Here is a 25,106-nt window from a genome sequence, read left to right on the forward strand (position 1 = left end):
CCTCCATCCCACTTTTGAAAAGGACACAGTGCTTTGACTGGTTCAGAATCCTTTACCATTCCCCCTCCTACGTGGCTAGCAGTCATGAATACAGATAGTAAGCTACTGCATAACGTCTGAAATCTCATCCTCCTGTGTGGTCAGCTTCCACAAGGACAATTGGTCCAGGGGTCTCTGGCATCACAAAGATAAAGCAAGAAGTTTTCTGACATGACGTGCCATTCTGTTGCCTAGCAGCCTGACATCATAAAGCTAAAGCAAGATGCTTTCTTTCTAGAGGGCCACTCTGTTGCGTAGCAGCTGACATCATGAAGGTAAAGGAAGATGTTGTCTGACACGAGAGCCACTCTGTTGCCTAACAAGGAGTAGGATACATTTATCTTGGTAATGATATGAGTTGCAGGGTAGACAGGATGCCCAACGAAAAGATGAGATGGCAAGAAGAAAGAAATTAGGACTTTATTTAGACTTGCACATTAGTATGAACCGAAGTTTGAGCATAAGAGTCTCAACTTCACTGTTGCTTAACTGGTAGGACTTGGCTAATGAGAAGTTGGAAATGATGCTATTCATAGTTTCTATTATTCCCGTTAACTGTAAAATAACCATTCCTCTCTCAATTTATCAGCTGGTTTAATTCCTATTGGTGTACCATATCCTAAAACAAAGGAAGGGAGCAGGGTGCACTGCCACTTGGCTGGCAAAAAGATATATATCCCAATGTACATGCTACATTTGTTTAGAGAGTGTTAGCAGACGAGGCAAGGGAATACAGTGAAGTATGGGAGGTTATAAACACAAATTCAGATTTAATTTTTTTATTGAGCTGTTTATTTTCACAATAAAACAGACTCCATATCATTGATTTGGTTACCCTTTATAAAAATCAACACTTTTTTTATTGCTTATACTAAATGTACTAACAGTGGACTTTTCCATCTGCAGATTATACTGAATGTCCAGCAGTGGCAGTGTTTCACAGCAGAGTTTTTCTGAATTGCAGAGACTAAAGAAAAAAAAGAAAAAGGAAGTCTTCTGGCATACTGCATCATGTTACCAATTTATGTGGTAAGTAAAACTCCCAATCATTCTTTTAGTCATTAAAAAGATGTTAATAGCATCGAAATGTCCTCACTACTTTATAGTGGGAGCCCGTGCCTGAATATAATTTCTGTCAAGATGGAAGTAATATGGATCAGATTATGTTGGTCATGATAGTTAATAAAAGACTGACTGACTCAAACTCTCCCAAAACCTGCTTTAGATCCTGGTGCTAGCAATGTTCCATTCGAGGAAATTGATGCCTTTGAGGCTGAAATGCACCATCTCACTTATGAAAAATAGTGTTACATTCTCACAGAATGAAGCTCATCTAACCTCTTCTCCTGCACTCTGTATGTTGGTCGCTGATACTCAAGATGGATTATTGTTAAGGATAATCTGTCTTTGTACCTCCATCCCACTTTTGAAAAGCACACAGTGCTTTGACTGGTTCAGAATCCTTTACCATTCCCCCTCCTACGTGGCTAGCAGTCATGAATACAGATAGTAAGCTACTGCATAACGTCTGAAATCTCATCCTCCTGTGTGGTCAGCTTCCACAAGGACAATTGGTCCAGGGGTCTCTGGCATCACAAAGATAAAGCAAGAAGTTTTCTGACATGACGTGCCATTCTGTTGCCTAGCAGCCTGACATCATAAAGCTAAAGCAAGATGCTTTCTTTCTAGAGGGCCACTCTGTTGCGTAGCAGCTGACATCATGAAGGTAAAGGAAGATGTTGTCTGACACGAGAGCCACTCTGTTGCCTAACAAGGAGTAGGATACATTTATCTTGGTAATGATATGAGTTGCAGGGTAGACAGGATGCCCAACGAAAAGATGAGATGGCAAGAAGAAAGAAATTAGGACTTTATTTAGACTTGCACATTAGTATGAACCGACGTTTGAGCATAAGAGTCTCAACTTCACCGTTGCTTAACTGGTAGGACTTGGCTAATGAGAGGTTGGAAATGATGCTATTCATAGTTTCTATTATTCCCGTTAACTGTAAAATAACCATTCCTCTCTCAATTTATCAGCTGGTTTAATTCCTATTGGTGTACCATATCCTAAAACAAAGGAAGGGAGCAGGGTGCACTGCCACTTGGCTGGCAAAAGATATATATCCCAATGTACGTGCTACATTTGTTTAGAGAGTGTTAGCAGACGAGGCAAGGGAATACAGTGAAGTATGGGAGGTTATAAACACAAATTGAGATTTAATTTTTTTATTGAGCTGTTTATTTTCACAATAAAACAGACTCCATATCATTGATTTGGTTACCCTTTATAAAAATCAACACTTTTTTTATTGCTTATACTAAATGTACTAACAGTGGACTTTTCCATCTGCAGATTATACTGAATGTCCAGCAGTGGCAGTGTTTCACAGCAGAGTTTTTCTGAATTGCAGAGACTGAAGAAAAAAAAAGAAAAAGGAAGTCTTCTGGCATACTGCATCATGTTACCAATTTATGTGGTAAGTAAAACTCCCAATCATTATTTTAGTCATTAAAAAGATGTTAATAGCATCGAAATGTCCTCACTACTTTATAGTGGGAGCCCGTGCCTGAATATAATTTCTGTCAAGATGGAAGTAATATGGATCAGATTATGTTGGTCATGATAGTTAATAAAAGACTGACTGACTCAAACTCTCCCAAAACCTGCTTTAGATCCTGGTGCTAGCAATGTTCCATTTGAGGAAATTGATGCCTTTGAGGCTGAAATGCACCATCTCACTTATGAAAAATAGAGTTACATTCTCACAGAATGAAGCTCATCTAACCTCTTCTCCTGCACTCTGTATGTTGGTCGCTGATACTCAAGATGGATTATTGTTAAGGATAATCTGTCTTTGTACCTCCATCCCACTTTTGAAAAGGACACAGTGCTTTGACTGGTTCAGAATCCTTTACCATTCCCCCTCCTACGTGGCTAGCAGTCATGAATACAGATAGTAAGCTACTGCATAACGTCTGAAATCTCATCCTCCTGTGTGGTCAGCTTCCACAAGGACAATTGGTCCAGGGGTCTCTGGCATCACAAAGATAAAGCAAGAAGTTTTCTGACATGACGTGCCATTCTGTTGCCTAGCAGCCTGACATCATAAAGCTAAAGCAAGATGCTTTCTTTCTAGAGGGCCACTCTGTTGCGTAGCAGCTGACATCATGAAGGTAAAGGAAGATGTTGTCTGACACGAGAGCCACTCTGTTGCCTAACAAGGAGTAGGATACATTTATCTTGGTAATGATATGAGTTGCAGGGTAGACAGGATGCCCAACGAAAAGATGAGATGGCAAGAAGAAAGAAATTAGGACTTTATTTAGACTTGCACATTAGTATGAACCGAAGTTTGAGCATAAGAGTCTCAACTTCACTGTTGCTTAACTGGTAGGACTTGGCTAATGAGAAGTTGGAAATGATGCTATTCATAGTTTCTATTATTCCCGTTAACTGTAAAATAACCATTCCTCTCTCAATTTATCAGCTGGTTTAATTCCTATTGGTGTACCATATCCTAAAACAAAGGAAGGGAGCAGGGTGCACTGCCACTTGGCTGGCAAAAAGATATATATCCCAATGTACATGCTACATTTGTTTAGAGAGTGTTAGCAGACGAGGCAAGGGAATACAGTGAAGTATGGGAGGTTATAAACACAAATTCAGATTTAATTTTTTTATTGAGCTGTTTATTTTCACAATAAAACAGACTCCATATCATTGATTTGGTTACCCTTTATAAAAATCAACACTTTTTTTATTGCTTATACTAAATGTACTAACAGTGGACTTTTCCATCTGCAGATTATACTGAATGTCCAGCAGTGGCAGTGTTTCACAGCAGAGTTTTTCTGAATTGCAGAGACTAAAGAAAAAAAAGAAAAAGGAAGTCTTCTGGCATACTGCATCATGTTACCAATTTATGTGGTAAGTAAAACTCCCAATCATTCTTTTAGTCATTAAAAAGATGTTAATAGCATCGAAATGTCCTCACTACTTTATAGTGGGAGCCCGTGCCTGAATATAATTTCTGTCAAGATGGAAGTAATATGGATCAGATTATGTTGGTCATGATAGTTAATAAAAGACTGACTGACTCAAACTCTCCCAAAACCTGCTTTAGATCCTGGTGCTAGCAATGTTCCATTCGAGGAAATTGATGCCTTTGAGGCTGAAATGCACCATCTCACTTATGAAAAATAGTGTTACATTCTCACAGAATGAAGCTCATCTAACCTCTTCTCCTGCACTCTGTATGTTGGTCTCTGATACTCAAGATGGATTATTGTTAATGATAATCTGTCTTTGTACCTCCATCCCACTTTTGAAAAGCACACAGTGCTTTGACTGGTTCAGAATCCTTTACCATTCCCCCTCCTACGTGGCTAGCAGTCATGAATACAGATAGTAAGCTACTGCATAACGTCTGAAATCTCATCCTCCTGTGTGGTCAGCTTCCACAAGGACAATTGGTCCAGGGGTCTCTGGCATCACAAAGATAAAGCAAGAAGTTTTCTGACATGACGTGCCATTCTGTTGCCTAGCAGCCTGACATCATAAAGCTAAAGCAAGATGCTTTCTTTCTAGAGGGCCACTCTGTTGCGTAGCAGCTGACATCATGAAGGTAAAGGAAGATGTTGTCTGACACGAGAGCCACTCTGTTGCCTAACAAGGAGTAGGATACATTTATCTTGGTAATGATATGAGTTGCAGGGTAGACAGGATGCCCAACGAAAAGATGAGATGGCAAGAAGAAAGAAATTAGGACTTTATTTAGACTTGCACATTAGTATGAACCGAAGTTTGAGCATAAGAGTCTCAACTTCACCGTTGCTTAACTGGTAGGACTTGGCTAATGAGAGGTTGGAAATGATGCTATTCATAGTTTCTATTATTCCCGTTAACTGTAAAATAACCATTCCTCTCTCAATTTATCAGCTGGTTTAATTCCTATTGGTGTACCATATCCTAAAACAAAGGAAGGGAGCAGGGTGCACTGCCACTTGGCTGGCAAAAAGATATATATCCCAATGTACGTGCTACATTTGTTTAGAGAGTGTTAGCAGACGAGGCAAGGGAATACAGTGAAGTATGGGAGGTTATAAACACAAATTGAGATTTAATTTTTTTATTGAGCTGTTTATTTTCACAATAAAACAGACTCCATATCATTGATTTGGTTACCCTTTATAAAAATCAACACTTTTTTTATTGCTTATACTAAATGTACTAACAGTGGACTTTTCCATCTGCAGATTATACTGAATGTCCAGCAGTGGCAGTGTTTCACAGCAGAGTTTTTCTGAATTGCAGAGACTAAAGAAAAAAAAGAAAAAGGAAGTCTTCTGGCATACTGCATCATGTTACCAATTTATGTGGTAAGTAAAACTCCCAATCATTCTTTTAGTCATTAAAAAGATGTTAATAGCATCGAAATGTCCTCACTACTTTATAGTGGGAGCCCGTGCCTGAATATAATTTCTGTCAAGATGGAAGTAATATGGATCAGATTATGTTGGTCATGATAGTTAATAAAAGACTGACTGACTCAAACTCTCCCAAAACCTGCTTTAGATCCTGGTGCTAGCAATGTTGCATTCGAGGAAATTGATGCCTTTGAGGCTGAAATGCACCATCTCACTTATGAAAAATAGAGTTACATTCTCACAGAATGAAGCTCATCTAACCTCTTCTCCTGCACTCTGTATGTTGGTCGCTGATACTCAAGATGGATTATTGTTAAGGATAATCTGTCTTTGTACCTCCATCCCACTTTTGAAAAGGACACAGTGCTTTGACTGGTTCAGAATCCTTTACCATTCCCCCTCCTACGTGGCTAGCAGTCATGAATACAGATAGTAAGCTACTGCATAACGTCTGAAATCTCATCCTCCTGTGTGGTCAGCTTCCACAAGGACAAGTGGTCCAGGGGTCTCTGGCATCACAAAGATAAAGCAAGAAGTTGTCTGACATGACGTGCCATTCTGTTGCCTAGCAGCCTGACATCATAAAGCTAAAGCAAGATGCTTTCTTTCTAGAGGGCCACTCTGTTGCGTAGCAGCTGACATCATGAAGGTAAAGGAAGATGTTGTCTGACACGAGAGCCACTCTGTTGCCTAACAAGGAGTAGGATACATTTATCTTGGTAATGATATGAGTTGCAGGGTAGACAGGATGCCCAACGAAAAGATGAGATGGCAAGAAGAAAGAAATTAGGACTTTATTTAGACTTGCACATTAGTATGAACCGAAGTTTGAGCATAAGAGTCTCAACTTCACTGTTGCTTAACTGGTAGGACTTGGCTAATGAGAAGTTGGAAATGATGCTATTCATAGTTTCTATTATTCCCGTTAACTGTAAAATAACCATTCCTCTCTCAATTTATTAGCTGGTTTAATTCCTATTGGTGTACCATATCCTAAAACAAAGGAAGGGAGCAGGGTGCACTGCCACTTGGCTGGCAAAAAGATATATATCCCAATGTACGTGCTACAATTGTTTAGAGAGTGTTAGCAGACAAGGCAAGGGAATACAGTGAAGTATGGGAGGTTATAAACACAAATTGCAATAAAACAGACTCCATATCATTGATTTGGTTACCCTTTATAAAAATCAACACTTTTTTTTATTGCTTATACTAAATGTACTAACAGTGGACTTTTCCATCTGCAGATTATACTGAATGTCCAGCAGTGGCAGTGTTTCACAGCAGAGTTTCTCTGAATTATCGAGACTGAAGTAAAAGAATAAAAAGGAAGTCTTCTGGCATACTGCATCAATTTACCAATTTATGTGGTAAGTAAAACTCCCAATCATTCTTTTAGTCATTAAAAAGATGTTAATAGCATAGAAATGTCCTCACTACTTTATAGTAGGCCCTTTGCCTGAATATAATTTCTGTCAAGATGGAAGTAATATGGATCACATTATGTTGGTCATAATAGTTAATAAAAGACTGACTGACTCAAACTCTACTAAAACCTGCTTTAGATCCTGGTGCTAGCAATGTTCCATTCGAGGAAATTGATGCCTTTGAGGCTGAAATGCACCATCTCACTTATGAAAAATAGTGTTACATTCTCACAGAATGAAGCTGATCTAACCTCTTCTCCTGCACTCTGTATGTTGGTCTCTGATACTCAAGATGGATTATTGTTAAGGATAATCTGTCTTTGTACCTCCATCCCACTTTTAAAAAGGACACAGTGCTTTGACTGATTCAGATTCCTTTACCATTCCCCCTCCTACGTGGCTAGCAGTCATGAATACAGATAGTAAGCTACTGCATAACTTCTGAAATCTTATCCTCCTGTGTGGTCAGCTTCCACAAGGACAATTGGTCCAGGGGTCTCTGGCATCACAAAGATAAAGCAAGAAGTTGTCTGACATGACGTGCCATTCTGTTTCCTAGCAGTCTGACATCATAAAGCTAAAGCAAGATGCTTTCTTTCTAGAGGGCCACTCTGTTGCGTAGCAGCTGACATCATGAAGGTAAAGGAAGATGTTGTCTGACACAAGAGCCACTCTGTTGCCTAACAAGGAGTAGGATACATTTATCTTGGTAATGATATAAGTTGCAGGGTAGACAGGATGCCCAACGAAAAGATGAGATGGCAAGAAGAAAGAAATTAGGACTTTATCTAGACTTGCACATTAGTATGAACCGAAGTTTGAGCATAAGAGTCTCAACTTCACTGTTGCTTAACTGGTAGGACTTGGCTAATGAGAAGTTGGAAATGATGCTATTCATAGTTTCTATTATTCCCGTTAACTGTAAAATAACCATTCCTCTCTCAATTTATCAGCTGGTTTAATTCCTATTGGTGTACCATATACTAAAACAAAGGACGGGAGCAGGGTGCACTGCCACTTGGCTGGCAAAAAGATATATATCCCAATGTACGTGCTACAATTGTTTAGAGAGTGTTAGCAGACAAGGCAAGGGAATACAGTGAAGTATGGGAGGTTATAAACACAAATTGCAATAAAACAGACTCCATATCATTGATTTGGTTACCCTTTATAAAAATCAACACTTTTTTTATTGCTTATACTAAATGTACTAACAGTGGACTTTTCCATCTGCAGATTATACTGAATGTCCAGCAGTGGCAGTGTTTCACAGCAGAGTTTTTCTGAATTGCAGAGACTGAAGAAAAAAAAGAAAAACGAAGTCTTCTGGCATACTGCATCATGTTACCAATTTATGTGGTAAGTAAAACTCCCAATCATTCTTTTAGTCATTAAAAAGATGTTAATAGCATCGAAATGTCCTCACTACTTTATAGTGGGAGCCCGTGCCTGAATATAATTTCTGTCAAGATGGAAGTAATATGGATCAGATTATGTTGGTCATGATAGTTAATAAAAGACTGACTGACTCAAACTCTCCCAAAACCTGCTTTAGATCCTGGTGCTAGCAATGTTCCATTTGAGGAAATTGATGCCTTTGAGGCTGAAATGCACCATCTCACTTATGAAAAATAGAGTTACATTCTCACAGAATGAAGCTCATCTAACCTCTTCTCCTGCACTCTGTATGTTGGTCGCTGATACTCAAGATGGATTATTGTTAAGGATAATCTGTCTTTGTACCTCCATCCCACTTTTGAAAAGGACACAGTGCTTTGACTGGTTCAGAATCCTTTACCATTCCCCCTCCTACGTGGCTAGCAGTCATGAATACAGATAGTAAGCTACTCCATAACGTCTGAAATCTCATCCTCCTGTGTGGTCAGCTTCCACAAGGACAATTGGTCCAGGGGTCTCTGGCATCACAAAGATAAAGCAAGAAGTTTTCTGACATGACGTGCCATTCTGTTGCCTAGCAGCCTGACATCATAAAGCTAAAGCAAGATGCTTTCTTTCTAGAGGGCCACTCTGTTGCGTAGCAGCTGACATCATGAAGGTAAAGGAAGATGTTGTCTGACACGAGAGCCACTCTGTTGCCTAACAAGGAGTAGGATACATTTATCTTGGTAATGATATGAGTTGCAGGGTAGACAGGATGCCCAACGAAAAGATGAGATGGCAAGAAGAAAGAAATTAGGACTTTATTTAGACTTGCACATTAGTATGAACCGAAGTTTGAGCATAAGAGTCTCAACTTCACTGTTGCTTAACTGGTAGGACTTGGCTAATGAGAAGTTGGAAATGATACTATTCATAGTTTCTATTATTCCCGTTAACTGTAAAATAACCATTCCTCTCTCAATTTATCAGCTGGTTTAATTCCTATTGGTGTACCATATCCTAAAACAAAGGAAGGGAGCAGGGTGCACTGCCACTTGGCTGGCAAAAAGATATATATCCCAATGTACATGCTACATTTGTTTAGAGAGTGTTAGCAGACGAGGCAAGGGAATACAGTGAAGTATGGGAGGTTATAAACACAAATTCAGATTTAATTTTTTTATTGAGCTGTTTATTTTCACAATAAAACAGACTCCATATCATTGATTTGGTTACCCTTTATAAAAATCAACACTTTTTTTATTGCTTATACTAAATGTACTAACAGTGGACTTTTCCATCTGCAGATTATACTGAATGTCCAGCAGTGGCAGTGTTTCACAGCAGAGTTTTTCTGAATTGCAGAGCCTAAAGAAAAAAAAGAAAAAGGAAGTCTTCTGGCATACTGCATCATGTTACCAATTTATGTGGTAAGTAAAACTCCCAATCATTCTTTTAGTCATTAAAAAGATGTTAATAGCATCGAAATGTCCTCACTACTTTATAGTGGGAGCCCGTGCCTGAATATAATTTCTGTCAAGATGGAAGTAATATGGATCAGATTATGTTGGTCATGATAGTTAATAAAAGACTGACTGACTCAAACTCTCCCAAAACCTGCTTTAGATCCTGGTGCTAGCAATGTTCCATTCGAGGAAATTGATGCCTTTGAGGCTGAAATGCACCATCTCACTTATGAAAAATAGTGTTACATTCTCACAGAATGAAGCTCATCTAACCTCTTCTCCTGCACTCTGTATGTTGGTCGCTGATACTCAAGATGGATTATTGTTAAGGATAATCTGTCTTTGTACCTCCATCCCACTTTTGAAAAGCACACAGTGCTTTGACTGGTTCAGAATCCTTTACCATTCCCCCTCCTACGTGGCTAGCAGTCATGAATACAGATAGTAAGCTACTGCATAACGTCTGAAATCTCATCCTCCTGTGTGGTCAGCTTCCACAAGGACAATTGGTCCAGGGGTCTCTGGCATCACAAAGATAAAGCAAGAAGTTTTCTGACATGACGTGCCATTCTGTTGCCTAGCAGCCTGACATCATAAAGCTAAAGCAAGATGCTTTCTTTCTAGAGGGCCACTCTGTTGCGTAGCAGCTGACATCATGAAGGTAAAGGAAGATGTTGTCTGACACGAGAGCCACTCTGTTGCCTAACAAGGAGTAGGATACATTTATCTTGGTAATGATATGAGTTGCAGGGTAGACAGGATGCCCAACGAAAAGATGAGATGGCAAGAAGAAAGAAATTAGGACTTTATTTAGACTTGCACATTAGTATGAACCGAAGTTTGAGCATAAGAGTCTCAACTTCACCGTTGCTTAACTGGTAGGACTTGGCTAATGAGAGGTTGGAAATGATGCTATTCATAGTTTCTATTATTCCCGTTAACTGTAAAATAACCATTCCTCTCTCAATTTATCAGCTGGTTTAATTCCTATTGGTGTACCATATCCTAAAACAAAGGAAGGGAGCAGGGTGCACTGCCACTTGGCTGGCAAAAAGATATATATCCCAATGTACGTGCTACATTTGTTTAGAGAGTGTTAGCAGACGAGGCAAGGGAATACAGTGAAGTATGGGAGGTTATAAACACAAATTGAGATTTAATTTTTTTATTGAGCTGTTTATTTTCACAATAAAACAGACTCCATATCATTGATTTGGTTACCCTTTATAAAAATCAACGCTTTTTTTATTGCTTATACTAAATGTACTAACAGTGGACTTTTCCATCTGCAGATTATACTGAATGTCCAGCAGTGGCAGTGTTTCACAGCAGAGTTTTTCTGAATTGCAGAGACTAAAGAAAAAAAAGAAAAAGGAAGTCTTCTGGCATACTGCATCATGTTACCAATTTATGTGGTAAGTAAAACTCCCAATCATTCTTTTAGTCATTAAAAAGATGTTAATAGCATCGAAATGTCCTCACTACTTTATAGTGGGAGCCCGTGCCTGAATATAATTTCTGTCAAGATGGAAGTAATATGGATCAGATTATGTTGGTCATGATAGTTAATAAAAGACTGACTGACTCAAACTCTCCCAAAACCTGCTTTAGATCCTGGTGCTAGCAATGTTCCATTCGAGGAAATTGATGCCTTTGAGGCTGAAATGCACCATCTCACTTATGAAAAATAGAGTTACATTCTCACAGAATGAAGCTGATCTAACCTCTTCTCCTGCACTCTGTATGTTGGTCTCTGATACTCAAGATGGATTATTGTTAACGATAATCTGTCTTTGTACCTCCATCCCACTTTTAAAAAGGACACAGTGTTTGACTGATTCAGATTCCTTTACCATTCCCCCTCCTACGTGGCTAGCAGTCATGAATACAGATAGTAAGCTACTGCATAACTTCTGAAATCTCATCCTCCTGTGTGGTCAGCTTCCACAAGGACAATTGGTCCAGGGGTCTCTGGCATCACAAAGATAAAGCAAGAAGTTGTCTGACATGACGTGCCATTCTGTTTCCTAGCAGTCTGACATCATAAAGCTAAAGCAAGATGCTTTCTTTCTAGAGGGCCACTCTGTTGCGTAGCAGCTGACATCATGAAGGTAAAGGAAGATGTTGTCTGACACGAGAGCCACTCTGTTGCCTAACAAGGAGTAGGATACATTTATCTTGGTAATGATATGAGTTGCAGGGTAGACAGGATGCCCAACGAAAAGATGAGATGGCAAGAAGAAAGAAATTAGGACTTTATCTAGACTTGCACATTAGTATGAACCGAAGTTTGAGCATAAGAGTCTCAACTTCACTGTTGCTTAACTGGTAGGACTTGGCTAATGAGAAGTTGGAAATGATGCTATTCATAGTTTCTATTATTCCCGTTAACTGTAAAATAACCATTCCTCTCTCAATTTATCAGCTGGTTTAATTCCTATTGGTGTACCATATACTAAAACAAAGGACGGGAGCAGGGTGCACTGCCACTTGGCTGGCAAAAAGATATATATCCCAATGTACGTGCTACAATTGTTTAGAGAGTGTTAGCAGACAAGGCAAGGGAATACAGTGAAGTATGGGAGGTTATAAACACAAATTGCAATAAAACAGACTCCATATCATTGATTTGGTTACCCTTTATAAAAATCAACGCTTTTTTTATTGCTTATACTAAATGTACTAACAGTGGACTTTTCCATCTGCAGATTATACTGAATGTCCAGCAGTGGCAGTGTTTCACAGCAGAGTTTTTCTGAATTGCAGAGACTAAAGAAAAAAAAGAAAAAGGAAGTCTTCTGGCATACTGCATCATGTTACCAATTTATGTGGTAAGTAAAACTCCCAATCATTCTTTTAGTCATTAAAAAGATGTTAATAGCATCGAAATGTCCTCACTACTTTATAGTGGGAGCCCGTGCCTGAATATAATTTCTGTCAAGATGGAAGTAATATGGATCAGATTATGTTGGTCATGATAGTTAATAAAAGACTGACTGACTCAAACTCTCCCAAAACCTGCTTTAGATCCTGGTGCTAGCAATGTTCCATTCGAGGAAATTGATGCCTTTGAGGCTGAAATGCACCATCTCACTTATGAAAAATAGAGTTACATTCTCACAGAATGAAGCTCATCTAACCTCTTCTCCTGCACTCTGTATGTTGGTCGCTGATACTCAAGATGGATTATTGTTAAGGATAATCTGTCTTTGTACCTCCATCCCACTTTTGAAAAGGACACAGTGCTTTGACTGGTTCAGAATCCTTTACCATTCCCCCTCCTACGTGGCTAGCAGTCATGAATACAGATAGTAAGCTACTGCATAACGTCTGAAATCTCATCCTCCTGTGTGGTCAGCTTCCACAAGGACAAGTGGTCCAGGGGTCTCTGGCATCACAAAGATAAAGCAAGAAGTTGTCTGACATGACGTGCCATTCTGTTGCCTAGCAGCCTGACATCATAAAGCTAAAGCAAGATGCTTTCTTTCTAGAGGGCCACTCTGTTGCGTAGCAGCTGACATCATGAAGGTAAAGGAAGATGTTGTCTGACACGAGAGCCACTCTGTTGCCTAACAAGGAGTAGGATACATTTATCTTGGTAATGATATGAGTTGCAGGGTAGACAGGATGCCCAACGAAAAGATGAGATGGCAAGAAGAAAGAAATTAGGACTTTATTTAGACTTGCACATTAGTATGAACCGAAGTTTGAGCATAAGAGTCTCAACTTCACTGTTGCTTAACTGGTAGGACTTGGCTAATGAGAAGTTGGAAATGATGCTATTCATAGATTCTATTATTCCCGTTAACTGTAAAATAACCATTCCTCTCTCAATTTATTAGCTGGTTTAATTCCTATTGGTGTACCATATCCTAAAACAAAGGAAGGGAGCAGGGTGCACTGCCACTTGGCTGGCAAAAAGATATATATCCCAATGTACGTGCTACAATTGTTTAGAGAGTGTTAGCAGACAAGGCAAGGGAATACAGTGAAGTATGGGAGGTTATAAACACAAATTGCAATAAAACAGACTCCATATCATTGATTTGGTTACCCTTTATAAAAATCAACACTTTTTTTTATTGCTTATACTAAATGTACTAACAGTGGACTTTTCCATCTGCAGATTATACTGAATGTCCAGCAGTGGCAGTGTTTCACAGCAGAGTTTCTCTGAATTATCGAGACTGAAGTAAAAGAATAAAAAGGAAGTCTTCTGGCATACTGCATCAATTTACCAATTTATGTGGTAAGTAAAACTCCCAATCATTCTTTTAGTCATTAAAAAGATGTTAATAGCAAAGAAATGTCCTCACTACTTTATAGTAGGCCCTTTGCCTGAATATAATTTCTGTCAAGATGGAAGTAATATGGATCACATTATGTTGGTCATAATAGTTAATAAAAGACTGACTGACTCAAACTCTACTAAAACCTGCTTTAGATCCTGGTGCTAGCAATGTTCCATTCGAGGAAATTGATGCCTTTGAGGCTGAAATGCACCATCTCACTTATGAAAAATAGTGTTACATTCTCACAGAATGAAGCTGATCTAACCTCTTCTCCTGCACTCTGTATGTTGGTCTCTGATACTCAAGATGGATTATTGTTAAGGATAATCTGTCTTTGTACCTCCATCCCACTTTTAAAAAGGACACAGTGTTTGACTGATTCAGATTCCTTTACCATTCCCCCTCCTACGTGGCTAGCAGTCATGAATACAGATAGTAAGCTACTGCATAACTTCTGAAATCTCATCCTCCTGTGTGGTCAGCTTCCACAAGGACAATTGGTCCAGGGGTCTCTGGCATCACAAAGATAAAGCAAGAAGTTGTCTGACATGACGTGCCATTCTGTTTCCTAGCAGTCTGACATCATAAAGCTAAAGCAAGATGCTTTCTTTCTAGAGGGCCACTCTGTTGCGTAGCAGCTGACATCATGAAGGTAAAGGAAGATGTTGTCTGACACGAGAGCCACTCTGTTGCCTAACAAGGAGTAGGATACATTTATCTTGGTAATGATATGAGTTGCAGGGTAGACAGGATGCCCAACGAAAAGATGAGATGGCAAGAAGAAAGAAATTAGGACTTTATCTAGACTTGCACATTAGTATGAACCGAAGTTTGAGCATAAGAGTCTCAACTTCACTGTTGCTTAACTGGTAGGACTTGGCTAATGAGAAGTTGGAAATGATGCTATTCATAGTTTCTATTATTCCCGTTAACTGTAAAATAACTATTCCTCTCTCAATTTATCAGCTGGTTTAATTCCTATTGGTGTACCATATACTAAAACAAAGGACGGGAGCAGGGTGCACTGCCACTTGGCTGGCAAAAAGATATATATCCCAATGTACGTGCTACAATTGTTTAGAGAGTGTTAGCAGACAAGGCAAGGGAATACAGTGAAGTATGGGAGGTTATAAACACAAATTGCAATAAAACAGACTCCATATCATTGATTTGGTTACCCTTTATAAAAATCAACACTTTTTTTATTGCTTATACTAAATGTACTAACAGTGGACTTTTCCATCTGCAGATTATACTGAATGTCCAGCAGTGGCAGTGTTTCACAGCAGAGTTTTTCTGAATTGCAGAGACTGAAGAAAAAAAAGAAAAACGAAGTCTTCTGGCATACTGCATCATGTTACCAATTTATGTGGTAAGTAAAACTCCCAATCATTCTTTTAGTCATTAAAAAGATGTTAATAGCATCGAAATGTCCTCACTACTTTATAGTGGGAGCCCGTGCCTGAATATAATTTCTGTCAAGATGGAAGTAATATGGATCAGATTATGTTGGTCATGATAGTTAATAAAAGACTGACTGACTCAAACTCTCCCAAAACCTGCTTTAGATCCTGGTGCTAGCAATGTTCCATTTGAGGAAATTGATGCCTTTGAGGCTGAAATGCACCATCTCACTTATGAAAAATAGAGTTACATTCTCACAGAATGAAGCTCATCTAACCTCTTCTCCTGCACTCTGTATGTTGGTCGCTGATACTCAAGATGGATTATTGTTAAGGATAATCTGTCTTTGTACCTCCATCCCACTTTTGAAAAGGACACAGTGCTTTGACTGGTTCAGAATCCTTTACCATTCCCCCTCCTACGTGGCTAGCAGTCATGAATACAGATAGTAAGCTACTGCATAACGTCTGAAATCTCATCCTCCTGTGTGGTCAGCTTCCACAAGGACAATGGGTCCAGGGGTCTCTGGCATCACAAAGATAAAGCAAGAAGTTTTCTGACATGACGTGCCATTCTGTTGCCTAGCAGCCTGACATCATAAAGCTAAAGCAAGATGCTTTCTTTCTAGAGGGCCACTCTGTTGCGTAGCAGCTGACATCATGAAGGTAAAGGAAGATGTTGTCTGACACGAGAGCCACTCTGTTGCCTAACAAGGAGTAGGATACATTTATCTTGGTAATGATATGAGTTGCAGGGTAGACAGGATGCCCAACGAAAAGATGAGATGGCAAGAAGAAAGAAATTAGGACTTTATTTAGACTTGCACATTAGTATGAACCGAAGTTTGAGCATAAGAGTCTCAACTTCACTGTTGCTTAACTGGTAGGACTTGGCTAATGAGAAGTTGGAAATGATGCTATTCATAGTTTCTATTATTCCCGTTAACTGTAAAATAACCATTCCTCTCTCAATTTATCAGCTGGTTTAATTCCTATTGGTGTACCATATCCTAAAACAAAGGAAGGGAGCAGGGTGCACTGCCACTTGGCTGGCAAAAAGATATATATCCCAATGTACGTGCTACATTTGTTTAGAGAGTGTTAGCAGACGAGGCAAGGGAATACAGTGAAGTATGGGAGGTTATAAACACAAATTCAGATTTAATTTTTTTATTGAGCTGTTTATTTTCACAATAAAACAGACTCCATATCATTGATTTGGTTACCCTTTATAAAAATCAACACTTTTTTTATTGCTTATACTAAATGTACTAACAGTGGACTTTTCCATCTGCAGATTATACTGAATGTCCAGCAGTGGCAGTGTTTCACAGCAGAGTTTTTCTGAATTGCAGAGACTAAAGAAAAAAAAGAAAAAGGAAGTCTTCTGGCATACTGCATCATGTTACCAATTTATGTGGTAAGTAAAACTCCCAATCATTCTTTTAGTCATTAAAAAGATGTTAATAGCATCGAAATGTCCTCACTACTTTATAGTGGGAGCCCGTGCCTGAATATAATTTCTGTCAAGATGGAAGTAATATGGATCAGATTATGTTGGTCATGATAGTTAATAAAAGACTGACTGACTCAAACTCTCCCAAAACCTGCTTTAGATCCTGGTGCTAGCAATGTTCCATTCGAGGAAATTGATGCCTTTGAGGCTGAAATGCACCATCTCACTTATGAAAAATAGAGTTACATTCTCACAGAATGAAGCTCATCTAACCTCTTCTCCTGCACTCTGTATGTTGGTCGCTGATACTCAAGATGGATTATTGTTAAGGATAATCTGTCTTTGTACCTCCATCCCACTTTTGAAAAGGACACAGTGCTTTGACTGGTTCAGAATCCTTTACCATTCCCCCTCCTACGTGGCTAGCAGTCATGAATACAGATAGTAAGCTACTGCATAACGTCTGAAATCTCATCCTCCTGTGTGGTCAGCTTCCACAAGGACAATTGGTCCAGGGGTCTCTGGCATCACAAAGATAAAGCAAGAAGTTTTCTGACATGACGTGCCATTCTGTTGCCTAGCAGCCTGGCATCATAAAGCTAAAGCAAGATGCTTTCTTTCTAGAGGGCCACTCTGTTGCGTAGCAGCTGACATCATGAAGGTAAAGGAAGATGTTGTCTGACACGAGAGCCACTCTGTTGCCTAACAAGGAGTAGGATACATTTATCTTGGTAATGATATGAGTTGCAGGGTAGACAGGATGCCCAACGAAAAGATGAGATGGCAAGAAGAAAGAAATTAGGACTTTATTTAGACTTGCACATTAGTATGAACCGAAGTTTGAGCATAAGAGTCTCAACTTCACTGTTGCTTAACTGGTAGGACTTGGCTAATGAGAAGTTGGAAATGATGCTATTCATAGTTTCTATTATTCCCGTTAACTGTAAAATAACCATTCCTCTCTCAATTTATCAGCTGGTTTAATTCCTATTGGTGTACCATATCCTAAAACAAAGGAAGGGAGCAGGGTGCACTGCCACTTGGCTGGCAAAAAGATATATATCCCAATGTACGTGCTACATTTGTTTAGAGAGTGTTAGCAGACGAGGCAAGGGAATACAGTGAAGTATGGGAGGTTATAAACACAAATTCAGATTTAATTTTTTTATTGAGCTGTTTATTTTCACAATAAAACAGACTCCATATCATTGATTTGGTTACCCTTTATAAAAATCAACATTTTTTTTTATTGCTTATACTAAATGTACTAACAGTGGACTTTTCCATCTGCAGATTATACTGAATGTCCAGCAGTGGCAGTGTTTCACAGCAGAGTTTCTCTGAATTGCAGAGACTGAAGAAAAAAAAGAAAAAGGAAGTCTTCTGGCATACTGCATCATGTTACCAATTTATGTGGTAAGTAAAACTCCCAATCATTCTTTTAGTCATTAAAAAGATGTTAATAGCATCAAAATGTCCTCACTACTTTATAGTGGGAGCCCGTGCCTGAATATAATTTCTGTCAAGATGGAAGTAATATGGATCAGATTATGTTGGTCATGATAGTTAATAAAAGACTGACTGACTCAAACTCTCCCAAAACCTGCTTTAGATCCTGGTGCTAGCAATGTTCCATTCGAGGAAATTGATGCCTTTGAGGCTGAAATGCACCATCTCACTTATGAAAAATAGTGTTACATTCTCACAGAATGAAGCTCATCTAACCTCTTCTCCTGCACTCTGTATGTTGGTCGCTGATACTCAAGATGGATTATTGTTAAGGATAATCTGTCTTTGTACCTCCATCCCACTTTTGAAAAGCACACAGTGCTTTGACTGGTTCAGAATCCTTTACCATTCCCCCTCCTACGTGGCTAGCAGTCATGAATACAGATAGTAAGCTACTGCATAACGTCTGAAATCTCATCCTCCTGTGTGGTCAGCTTCCACAAGGACAATTGGTCCAGGGGTCTCTGGCATCACAAAGATAAAGCAAGAAGTTTTCTGACATGACGTGCCATTCTGTTGCCTAGCAGCCTGACATCATAAAGCTAAAGCAAGATGCTTTCTTTCTAGAGGGCCACTCTGTTGCGTAGCAGCTGACATCATGAAGGTAAAGGAAGATGTTGTCTGACACGAGAGCCACTCTGTTGCCTAACAAGGAGTAGGATACATTTATCTTGGTAATGATATGAGTTGCAGGGTAGACAGGATGCCCAACGAAAAGATGAGATGGCAAGAAGAAAGAAATTAGGACTTTATTTAGACTTGCACATTAGTATGAACCGAAGTTTGAGCATAAGAGTCTCAACTTCACCGTTGCTTAACTGGTAGGACTTGGCTAATGAGAGGTTGGAAATGATGCTATTCATAGTTTCTATTATTCCCGTTAACTGTAAAATAACCATTCCTCTCTCAATTTATCAGCTGGTTTAATTCCTATTGGTGTACCATATCCTAAAACAAAGGAAGGGAGCAGGGTGCACTGCCACTTGGCTGGCAAAAAGATATATATCCCAATGTAAGTGCTACATTTGTTTAGAGAGTGTTAGCAGACGAGGCAAGGGAATACAGTGAAGTATGGGAGGTTATAAACACAAATTGAGATTTAATTTTTTTATTGAGCTGTTTATTTTCACAATAAAACAGACTCCATATCATTGATTTGGTTACCCTTTATAAAAATCAACACTTTTTTTATTGCTTATACTAAATGTACTAACAGTGGACTTTTCCATCTGCAGATTATACTGAATGTCCAGCAGTGGCAGTGTTTCACAGCAGAGTTTCTCTGAATTGCAGAGACTGAAGAAAAAAAAGAAAAAGGAAGTCTTCTGGCATACTGCATCATGTTACCAATTTATGTGGTAAGTAAAACTCCCAATCATTCTTTTAGTCATTAAAAAGATGTTAATAGCATCAAAATGTCCTCACTACTTTATAGTGGGAGCCCGTGCCTGAATATAATTTCTGTCAAGATGGAAGTAATATGGATCAGATTATGTTGGTCATGATAGTTAATAAAAGACTGACTGACTCAAACTCTCCCAAAACCTGCTTTAGATCCTGGTGCTAGCAATGTTCCATTCGAGGAAATTGATGCCTTTGAGGCTGAAATGCACCATCTCACTTATGAAAAATAGTGTTACATTCTCACAGAATGAAGCTCATCTAACCTCTTCTCCTGCACTCTGTATGTTGGTCGCTGATACTCAAGATGGATTATTGTTAAGGATAATCTGTCTTTGTACCTCCATCCCACTTTTGAAAAGCACACAGTGCTTTGACTGGTTCAGAATCCTTTACCATTCCCCCTCCTACGTGGCTAGCAGTCATGAATACAGATAGTAAGCTACTGCATAACGTCTGAAATCTCATCCTCCTGTGTGGTCAGCTTCCACAAGGACAATTGGTCCAGGGGTCTCTGGCATCACAAAGATAAAGCAAGAAGTTTTCTGACATGACGTGCCATTCTGTTGCCTAGCAGCCTGACATCATAAAGCTAAAGCAAGATGCTTTCTTTCTAGAGGGCCACTCTGTTGCGTAGCAGCTGACATCATGAAGGTAAAGGAAGATGTTGTCTGACACGAGAGCCACTCTGTTGCCTAACAAGGAGTAGGATACATTTATCTTGGTAATGATATGAGTTGCAGGGTAGACAGGATGCCCAACGAAAAGATGAGATGGCAAGAAGAAAGAAATTAGGACTTTATTTAGACTTGCACATTAGTATGAACCGAAGTTTGAGCATAAGAGTCTCAACTTCACCGTTGCTTAACTGGTAGGACTTGGCTAATGAGAGGTTGGAAATGATGCTATTCATAGTTTCTATTATTCCCGTTAACTGTAAAATAACCATTCCTCTCTCAATTTATCAGCTGGTTTAATTCCTATTGGTGTACCATATCCTAAAACAAAGGAAGGGAGCAGGGTGCACTGCCACTTGGCTGGCAAAAAGATATATATCCCAATGTAAGTGCTACATTTGTTTAGAGAGTGTTAGCAGACGAGGCAAGGGAATACAGTGAAGTATGGGAGGTTATAAACACAAATTGAGATTTAATTTTTTTATTGAGCTGTTTATTTTCACAATAAAACAGACTCCATATCATTGATTTGGTTACCTTTTATAAAAATCAACACTTTTTTTTATTGCTTATACTAAATGTACTAACAGTGGACTTTTCCATCTGCAGATTATACTGAATGTCCAGCAGTGGCAGTGTTTCACAGCAGAGTTTCTCTGAATTGCAGAGACTGAAGAAAAAAAAGAAAAAGGAAGTCTTCTGGCATACTGCATCATGTTACCAATTTATGTGGTAAGTAAAACTCCCAATCATTCTTTTAGTCATTAAAAAGATGTTAATAGCATCAAAATGTCCTCACTACTTTATAGTGGGAGCCCGTGCCTGAATATAATTTCTGTCAAGATGGAAGTAATATGGATCAGATTATGTTGGTCATGATAGTTAATAAAAGACTGACTGACTCAAACTCTCCCAAAACCTGCTTTAGATCCTGGTGCTAGCAATGTTCCATTCGAGGAAATTGATGCCTTTGAGGCTGAAATGCACCATCTCACTTATGAAAAATAGTGTTACATTCTCACAGAATGAAGCTCATCTAACCTCTTCTCCTGCACTCTGTATGTTGGTCGCTGATACTCAAGATGGATTATTGTTAAGGATAATCTGTCTTTGTACCTCCATCCCACTTTTGAAAAGCACACAGTGCTTTGACTGGTTCAGAATCCTTTACCATTCCCCCTCCTACGTGGCTAGCAGTCATGAATACAGATAGTAAGCTACTGCATAACGTCTGAAATCTCATCCTCCTGTGTGGTCAGCTTCCACAAGGACAATTGGTCCAGGGGTCTCTGGCATCACAAAGATAAAGCAAGAAGTTTTCTGACATGACGTGCCATTCTGTTGCCTAGCAGCCTGACATCATAAAGCTAAAGCAAGATGCTTTCTTTCTAGAGGGCCACTCTGTTGCGTAGCAGCTGACATCATGAAGGTAAAGGAAGATGTTGTCTGACACGAGAGCCACTCTGTTGCCTAACAAGGAGTAGGATACATTTATCTTGGTAATGATATGAGTTGCAGGGTAGACAGGATGCCCAACGAAAAGATGAGATGGCAAGAAGAAAGAAATTAGGACTTTATTTAGACTTGCACATTAGTATGAACCGAAGTTTGAGCATAAGAGTCTCAACTTCACCGTTGCTTAACTGGTAGGACTTGGCTAATGAGAGGTTGGAAATGATGCTATTCATAGTTTCTATTATTCCCGTTAACTGTAAAATAACCATTCCTCTCTCAATTTATCAGCTGGTTTAATTCCTATTGGTGTACCATATCCTAAAACAAAGGAAGGGAGCAGGGTGCACTGCCACTTGGCTGGCAAAAAGATATATATCCCAATGTAAGTGCTACATTTGTTTAGAGAGTGTTAGCAGACGAGGCAAGGGAATACAGTGAAGTATGGGAGGTTATAAACACAAATTGAGATTTAATTTTTTTATTGAGCTGTTTATTTTCACAATAAAACAGACTCCATATCATTGATTTGGTTACCCTTTATAAAAATCAACACTTTTTTTATTGCTTATACTAAATGTACTAACAGTGGACTTTTCCATCTGCAGATTATACTGAATGTCCAGCAGTGGCAGTGTTTCACAGCAGAGTTTTTCTGAATTGCAGAGACTAAAGAAAAAAAAGAAAAAGGAAGTCTTCTGGCATACTGCATCATGTTACCAATTTATGTGGTAAGTAAAACTCCCAATCATTCTTTTAGTCATTAAAAAGATGTTAATAGCATCGAAATGTCCTCACTACTTTATAGTGGCAGCCCGTGCCTGAATATAATTTCTGTCAAGATGGAAGTAATATGGATCAGATTATGTTGGTCATGATAGTTAATAAAAGACTGACTGACTCAAACTCTCCCAAAACCTGCTTTAGATCCTGGTGCTAGCAATGTTCCATTCGAGGAAATTGATGCCTTTGAGGCTGAAATGCACCATCTCACTTATGAAAAATAGAGTTACATTCTCACAGAATGAAGCTCATCTAACCTCTTCTCCTGCACTCTGTATGTTGGTCGCTGATACTCAAGATGGATTATTGTTAAGGATAATCTGTCTTTGTACCTCCATCCCACTTTTGAAAAGGACACAGTGCTTTGACTGGTTCAGAATCCTTTACCATTCCCCCTCCTACGTGGCTAGCAGTCATGAATACAGATAGTAAGCTACTGCATAACGTCTGAAATCTCATCCTCCTGTGTGGTCAGCTTCCACAAGGACAAGTGGTCCAGGGGTCTCTGGCATCACAAAGATAAAGCAAGAAGTTGTCTGACATGACGTGCCATTCTGTTGCCTAGCAGCCTGACATCATAAAGCTAAAGCAAGATGCTTTCTTTCTAGAGGGCCACTCTGTTGCGTAGCAGCTGACATCATGAAGGTAAAGGAAGATGTTGTCTGACACGAGAGCCACTCTGTTGCCTAACAAGGAGTAGGGTACATTTATCTTGGTAATGATATGAGTTGCAGGGTAGACAGGATGCCCAACGAAAAGATGAGATGTCAAGAAGAAAGAAATTAGGACTTTATTTAGACTTGCACATTAGTATGAACCGAAGTTTGAGCATAAGAGTCTCAACTTCACTGTTGCTTAACTGGTAGGACTTGGCTAATGAGAAGTTGGAAATGATGCTATTCATAGTTTCTATTATTCCCGTTAACTGTAAAATAACCATTCCTCTCTCAATTTATCAGCTGGTTTAATTCCTATTGGTGTACCATATCCTAAAACAAAGGAAGGGAGCAGGGTGCACTGCCACTTGGCTGGCAAAAAGATATATATCCCAATGTACGTGCTACATTTGTTTAGAGAGTGTTAGCAGACGAGGCAAGGGAATACAGTGAAGTATGGGAGGTTATAAACACAAATTCAGATTTAATTTTTTTATTGAGCTGTTTATTTTCACAATAAAACAGACTCCATATCATTGATTTGGTTACCCTTTATAAAAATCAACACTTTTTTTTATTGCTTATACTAAATGTACTAACAGTGGACTTTTCCATCTGCAGATTATACTGAATGTCCAGCAGTGGCAGTGTTTCACAGCAGAGTTTCTCTGAATTGCAGAGACTGAAGAAAAAAAAGAAAAAGGAAGTCTTCTGGCATACTGCATCATGTTACCAATTTATGTGGTAAGTAAAACTCCCAATCATTCTTTTAGTCATTAAAAAGATGTTAATAGCATCAAAATGTCCTCACTACTTTATAGTGGGAGCCCGTGCCTGAATATAATTTCTGTCAAGATGGAAGTAATATGGATCAGATTATGTTGGTCATGATAGTTAATAAAAGACTGACTGACTCAAACTCTCCCAAAACCTGCTTTAGATCCTGGTGCTAGCAATGTTCCATTCGAGGAAATTGATGCCTTTGAGGCTGAAATGCACCATCTCACTTATGAAAAATAGTGTTACATTCTCACAGAATGAAGCTCATCTAACCTCTTCTCCTGCACCATGTATGTTGGTCGCTGATACTCAAGATGGATTATTGTTAAGGATAATCTGTCTTTGTACCTCCATCCCACTTTTGAAAAGCACACAGTGCTTTGACTGGTTCAGAATCCTTTACCATTCCCCCTCCTACGTGGCTAGCAGTCATGAATACAGATAGTAAGCTACTGCATAACGTCTGAAATCTCATCCTCCTGTGTGGTCAGCTTCCACAAGGACAATTGGTCCAGGGGTCTCTGGCATCACAAAGATAAAGCAAGAAGTTTTCTGACATGACGTGCCATTCTGTTGCCTAGCAGCCTGACATCATAAAGCTAAAGCAAGATGCTTTCTTTCTAGAGGGCCACTCTGTTGCGTAGCAGCTGACATCATGAAGGTAAAGGAAGATGTTGTCTGACACGAGAGCCACTCTGTTGCCTAACAAGGAGTAGGATACATTTATCTTGGTAATGATATGAGTTGCAGGGTAGACAGGATGCCCAACGAAAAGATGAGATGGCAAGAAGAAAGAAATTAGGACTTTATTTAGACTTGCACATTAGTATGAACCGAAGTTTGAGCATAAGAGTCTCAACTTCACCGTTGCTTAACTGGTAGGACTTGGCTAATGAGAGGTTGGAAATGATGCTATTCATAGTTTCTATTATTCCCGTTAACTGTAAAATAACCA

The sequence above is a fragment of the Lissotriton helveticus genome, chromosome 11 (genome assembly GCF_964261635.1).
Source record: "Lissotriton helveticus chromosome 11, aLisHel1.1, whole genome shotgun sequence".
NCBI lineage: Eukaryota > Metazoa > Chordata > Amphibia > Caudata > Salamandridae > Lissotriton > Lissotriton helveticus.